Source organism: Pezoporus flaviventris, unplaced genomic scaffold (genome assembly GCF_033815535.1).
Source record: "Pezoporus flaviventris isolate CSIRO_AGI_PZ_B2104156 unplaced genomic scaffold, CSIRO_AGI_Pfla_v1 ptg000079l, whole genome shotgun sequence".
Taxonomy (NCBI): Eukaryota; Metazoa; Chordata; class Aves; order Psittaciformes; family Psittacidae; genus Pezoporus; species Pezoporus flaviventris.
This window is the reverse complement of record NW_026892627.1, coordinates 7,201,103-7,207,454: the sequence shown is the minus strand read 5'-3', so window position 1 is coordinate 7,207,454 and position 6,352 is coordinate 7,201,103.

The window sequence follows — 6,352 nt, the reverse complement described above, 5'->3', positions numbered from 1 at the left end:
CTTGCCTTCCTGCCATCTGAGGGGTTCTCCATCACCCAGTTCTGTACCTGTCAGCCCCAACATTGGCCAAGATGGATCTCATCGGCTTAAGAGCTTGTTTCAACCCATGTATGACCACAAAGGATACAGTGAGGGGGAGGGAGAATAAGAAAGGGTTCACCACCCCCCAGCAAACACTGCAGATGCTGCTTCTCTTCAGAGCAAGACTTGCCTCACAGTTCACGTTTCACTGAAAATGGGGTTTGCCCCAGGAAAAAACACCAACATTGAAGCAGTCAGTTGTAAAAACCCCACAAAGCTGTGTTTCTCTGGATGCAGGTGGCCACGCTACAGCCCACAGATGTGCCGGGTTGGCTGTAAACAGGCTCCAGAACACATTATGTTGGTAAGCTTAAAGCACTTAATAGGCGGCAACAAACATCATCTGCAAAGTTGTTGATGCCTAATTTACATACGGGATAATGATGTCTCATACATGACTCAATCCTGGTCATACTGTGAGTGTGTGGTAATGCCAGAAATAGACCCTCTAGATGGCTGAGCCTAAGCATGAACCACAAGAACAAGTGTGATTCCCATGAGGGTGTAGTTTCCTGTCACCCTCTCCCACTCCACATCGCTACATCAGAAACACATGCAGCCCAAGGAGTTGTATTAGAGAATTAATGAGGCATATCCTCTGGTCCTCATACCTAGTCTTGGTGTGATGGCTATAGATGGCGTGTATGCCCTGGAGGGAGTTGTTCAGCCGCTATCAGAAACTGAGCACACTTGCTCAACACATTTGTTCACTCTGTTCCCCTCAGAGATTTTGGAAGATACAAAGCATGGTGGAAAGGAGCCAAATTTGTTTGTTGGAAGGGCTCCCTTATCAGTGGGTTGAAACAGCTAACACTCAGGCTCTAATAAGTAGGCTCCATAACTGGGGATTGAAGCTTGATGAAAAACTGCGTGCCTCCATCTTCAGGCCAGTCACATCAAAACAACACATGAAAAGCACTGCTTTAGAATCCATCAGATAAAAGAAAGAATATGCTTTGACTTTTCTGGCCAAAATTTCCCTTCTCCCATGCTGTTGCACAATATGGTGTGCTGGGCACAGAGAATATCTGTTCATATGCTATCTGGGCACATCACTGTAAACTTTCTTATAATTCACAACTTTCTTTTTTTAAAGAATTTTCTAGCTGTTACAGCTGAGAAGAACATCTCATCTAGAAACTGAGGTATTGCCATGGCTCACGTGCAGCCTACAGGTTCTATATAGACATTCACTTTGCAGACAGCTGCAGAGGTTTGAAACATTTGTGTCCTGCCCTTCTCTACTCAAACTGTCTTTCAGGGTCCCTGGGGCATTAATTACTACCCTGGTAGCTCTCCCAGCTGTTTGTGTGAGTGCTCCCTAACCCAGTTCAAGCACAATCAGCTGACATAGTTCAAACAGTTTAAATAAGAGCTATGCCCTAACTCAGTTGATTCTGCCTGAAGTGGGTTAAGAACTGCTCAAACAAGTTGCTTTGTTAGCAGAAGTGAGGGGAGGAGTAAAGCACAGTAACATCTTAAGCTGTTCCAGCTGAATCCAGAAGAAGACAGCTGTCTGTAGTCTAAGTAACATAGACAATTGCATGGAAAACCTGGAACAAAAATTGTGCTATGAAACTATGATAATATTCATCAGCTGATGGTCTTACAGGGATGAGGAATGTGAAAGCATTCATTCTTCTGGTGACTTATTAGAAATCAAGTATCCTGGGCTGCATCAAAAGGAGTGTGACCCGCAGGTCGAAGGAGGTGATCCTGCCCCTCTACTCTGCTCTCGTGTGACCTCACTTGGAGTACTGTGTGCAGTTCTGGTGTCCTCAACATAAAAAGGACATGGAACTGTTGGAACAAGTCCAGAGGAGGGCTGCGAGGATGATCAGGGGACTGGAGCACCTCCTGTATGAAGAGAGGCTGAGAAAGTTGGGGCTGTTCAGCCTGGAGAAGAGAAGGCTGCGTGGAGACCTCATAGCAGCCTTCCAGTATCTGAAGGGGACCTATGGGGATGCTGGGGTGGGATTCTTCATTAGGGACTGTAGTGACAGGACAAGGGGCAATGGGTTCAAACTTAAACAGGGGAAGTTTAGATTGGATATAAGGAAGAAGTTCTTTACTGCAAGGGTGGTGAGGCACTGGAATGGGTTGCCCAGGGAAGTTGTGAATGCTCCATCCCTGGCAGTGTTCAAAGCCAGGTTGGACAGAGCCTTTGGTGACATGGTTTAGTGTGAGGTGTCCCTGCCCATGGCAGGGCGGGTTGGAACTAGATGGTCTTAAGGTCCTTTCCAACCCTAACTATTCTATGATTCTGCGAGTCTATTTAAATGACAGTAATAAGTAGTTCCTCAGGTAGAAAAGGAAGGAGGAGACACTTGATACATACAGTTTAGGGAATGATAGATTCTTCCAAAAATCATCATATGGCATTTGGAGGATATTATGGTCTCTCCCTCAGAACACAGCCACTGTTGTTGACATTTCATGCTTTAAGCCCACAGGGATCATTATGTCCTTCCACTCTCAGCACAATAAAGGCCACAACAGTCAGCTGAGTTTAAGGTATACTGAAAGGGAAATGGAGAACCCAGAAGTGTATGTGGTCTGTTTGACTATCTGTAGAGCCTACCATGAGTTACACAACTGAAGCTATGTTGTTTTACATTGGTTTGTCTACACCCCTTTTCACCACAGCATCCAAATGCCTTCCAGGAATGCATTAAGTGATGTGGCTAATACCTGCCATTCTTTCATTTCAGTCTCAAAGAGAACTGTGTAGGCAGGAGAGGATTAGGGGTTTACTTTTTATTTTAGGGTTTTATCTTAAAGTGTTGACGCTACTGTATGTTTACAATAAAGAAGGTAATCTAAAGGAGTAGAAGGTGGTGGAATTTTGATAACCCTTTAGTCCCATGAGAATTTATTCAACGGTAACAGAGTAGCTCCCAGGAAACTTTGAAAAAGCAAGCCTGCACTTAGCTTTGAGATGCCAATATGCGAGAAAGAGTGCTTTCAATGCATTTATGCTAGCTTTGTGTTATTAAAATGAACTGCATGTTGTGTTCTGGGTCATGCATCTTCGAAGCTGATAGTGTCATACCCAGATATATCACACTGCTATTTCAGAGGAGGGGTAATGGAAACCCAGCTTTGGTTACATATATTATCTTCCATGAGGAGTCAGAGTGCCTAAATAAAATGCAGGCACTAGCCTAGTGACAGCTCAGAGTCCAGGGCCACCACAAAGTATTAGCAAGTTAACCAGTTGTGTTTGCATACCCTCAAAGAAATAAGACTACAAAAAAGGGTTTATTTATTTACATAACCTCTCCCCTTCCTGAGATCAGCTTCAGTCAGCTTGTCTTCATTGCTGAGCTGATCTGTAGGAGCACTGGGCTATCTTAATGGTACTGATAAGACCTAAGATCTGTGGAAGGACTGTACTGCTGGCACTAGGTTCACATTGCCCAAAGAACTTAACTGCAGGCCACATGTTTAAAGGGTTAGTTCTAAGAGTATGTTCTTCCCTGACTTCTCATTTAGTAGACACCATCAGAGAGGAGCAGAGAACATTTTCCTCCATCTCTGCCTCCTCAGAGAGGTCATCACTATCTTGAATCAAGTAACATGAGGGTAAGGGAGCACTAGCATGCATCCCCTGAAGCTTCTGTTCTGTCCAGCTAGTGTACAGCACTCATCCTTTAAACTTTGATTTTTGCCAAGTGGTGGAGAACTGTTACCAGATCATGTGTAGTGAAGTACTTTTGAGTGAGATAAACTATACCCTCTGATTTTGTTCATTTAACCTGGCAAAAACGGTGCTTGCATCTTAGTCACAAATACATGATTGAAGTCTCAACTTGTTTTCTAACTCAGTGACCACACAAAAAAGACGCAAGTCAGAATCTCGAAAAGTAGCAGCATGAAAGACAGCTCTTTAAGCCCTTGATCATCTCAAACACGAGGCTAGTTCAAGGGCAGCTGTCACACAGTTGTCATCATACAATCACTAGGAAAGGTCACCAAGAGATGGTGTTCACGCACTAGCAACCGCTGAGTATTGCTCAATCACTGGAAGGTAAATTGCTGGAGAAGCTAAGCTTCCCCCTTGGCACATGAAACAAAGCCAAAAATAAAACAACCCAGCAATGCAGTGCAAATTATTCATACAAAGACTTATCTTGTAGAGCACACATTAACCTATTATATAGTCTTTATGTCTACATAGAACTGTACACAGCTATTTCTAAGACCATTCTCCAGCAGGGTACTTCAGTCCAGCTGCAATTGAAAGCACATAAATAGTCCCACTGAAAACAATGGAATTACCCATGTACCTAAAGTTGTATGTCTTTTAAATATGTCTGCAAACTGGGGCCTAAACAAACTCATTCCTACTGAACAACTGACCTTACTATATTGTGGCAGAAAATGACAAGCTACTTATGCAAACAGACTAAAAAGTGTTTTGTGTCTTTTAAATTATATTGGGGTCATACGTTACAGGGTAAATTAAAGAGGGTTAAATTGGTTGATGGGAGACAGAGATGTATGTCTTTTGGGTAATAGGTGACTTATTTCTGAGTGTCTTTCCTCATTGTATATCCCACTGTTGTGGGATCCTTTTTATTTGCTTCACAGATTCATGGGGGAATATTGCCATTTCTAGCACCTGTCTGTTCAAAAGAGGGCTTTGTTTCACAGGTAAAAATCCTCCTGTGTTTCTCAAGTTTCTAAAACATCTTGTGTGTCTGATTTTTCTGTGCTAGGGTTCAACAGAATCAGAATCCAATAATGCTGTTGATATTGTATTACCAGCCATGATATTATCAACTGCTTCCTACCTTCCTCTTTCTAGAAACCACTCTACATTTACTACTAATGTGTATTTTCTTAAATTTTGCACAGTGACTTCCTACTTCTCTTTCCTGAATGGCCACTGTTAATTTAGATCTACTCAGAAACATTTCAGATTCTATCTAATTTTCTATTTATACCACATTCATCACCATGGTAGCTGAATGCCTTAGGAAGTATCTTTGAGGTAGAGGCTATGCAAGGCTTATTTTAAACCACTCTCATTCTTTGCCTTTAAAATTGAATTTTAACAACTTCATCTTACCCCAGCTGAGAAACTACCCTTTTGAGCTTCACAAGTAAGTCTGAAATTTGAAGCCTGTCCAGCATGACTTGAGACCCAGTTTTAGCTGAGAATATCAACTGCAGTAACTGTGACACCTATTTAAATAATCCATTTTTATTGTGATAGTTCTCTTACTCTAAGGTAAATGTTATGATATAGAGTGTTCATGATAAATGAAAACAGCAGTTCCTCAAGCAAAGCCAGTAGACTTGCAGTAAACTCTCATGCTCACTTTCACCTATGTTAACAGAACAGTCTGCCTTGAAATCTGGTTATTATTAATGATACAGTCAAACTTTACATATATATATGTATATATACAATGACAGAACTGCATTACATGGCTTTAAAACAGAACACAAAATTTTGCTCCATATACTCATTCTGCATGCTTTGTGATGCCGCACCATGGATTTTGGCATAGATTACACCTCAAATTTTAAAAATAATTACCAGAAACTGAGTTTTACATCAGGATTTTATACCTGTACTTCTGAAGAAATGCAGAAAACAACAGGTCTAGCTAGCATCTAGGGAAGGGCTGGATTGCTCCATTCACCCCTATCTCCCTAAACATTAGCAGCAATATACTTATGAATTGCAAATTTAATGAAAAAAAAATATTGAACATGGGAATAGCATAAAGTCAGCTGTATTTGTCAAATGTTTATATTAATTGGAGTATTCACCTTCAAATTCTGTCTTTGGCTTTTCAGTTTGGTATTCTTAGGAAAAAAAGCTTGTATTATCTGACAGCTTCTTTCCTCCCTCCAACTTACTCACTGGGCAACTTCAACCAAGCTTTTTTCAAGGGTAGAGGCCTGAAAGATGTGAACATTTCTAGTAGCTGTGTAATGAAAATAACCAGTAAGCTTACAGAGGCCAGTATTGCACTCACTCACAGAGAGACTGCAGCATCAGCACATCCATATTATTAGACAACACAAATTATCATGGCCAAGGCAACTTCCCAGGTGCTACTATCTAAAGGACTATTTGCTTAATTTGCCCAAAATGGCTGCAGCAAGCCAGCAGAACTACACAGAATGCAGCAACACAGCAATGACTGTCATCACTGGAGCACGTATGGCCACCCGAATCTTTATGTGCTTGGAAAGAGATGCATTACAGCCAGTTCCAAAAATGGCAGTTCAGGCTGTTTAGACATACCAAAAA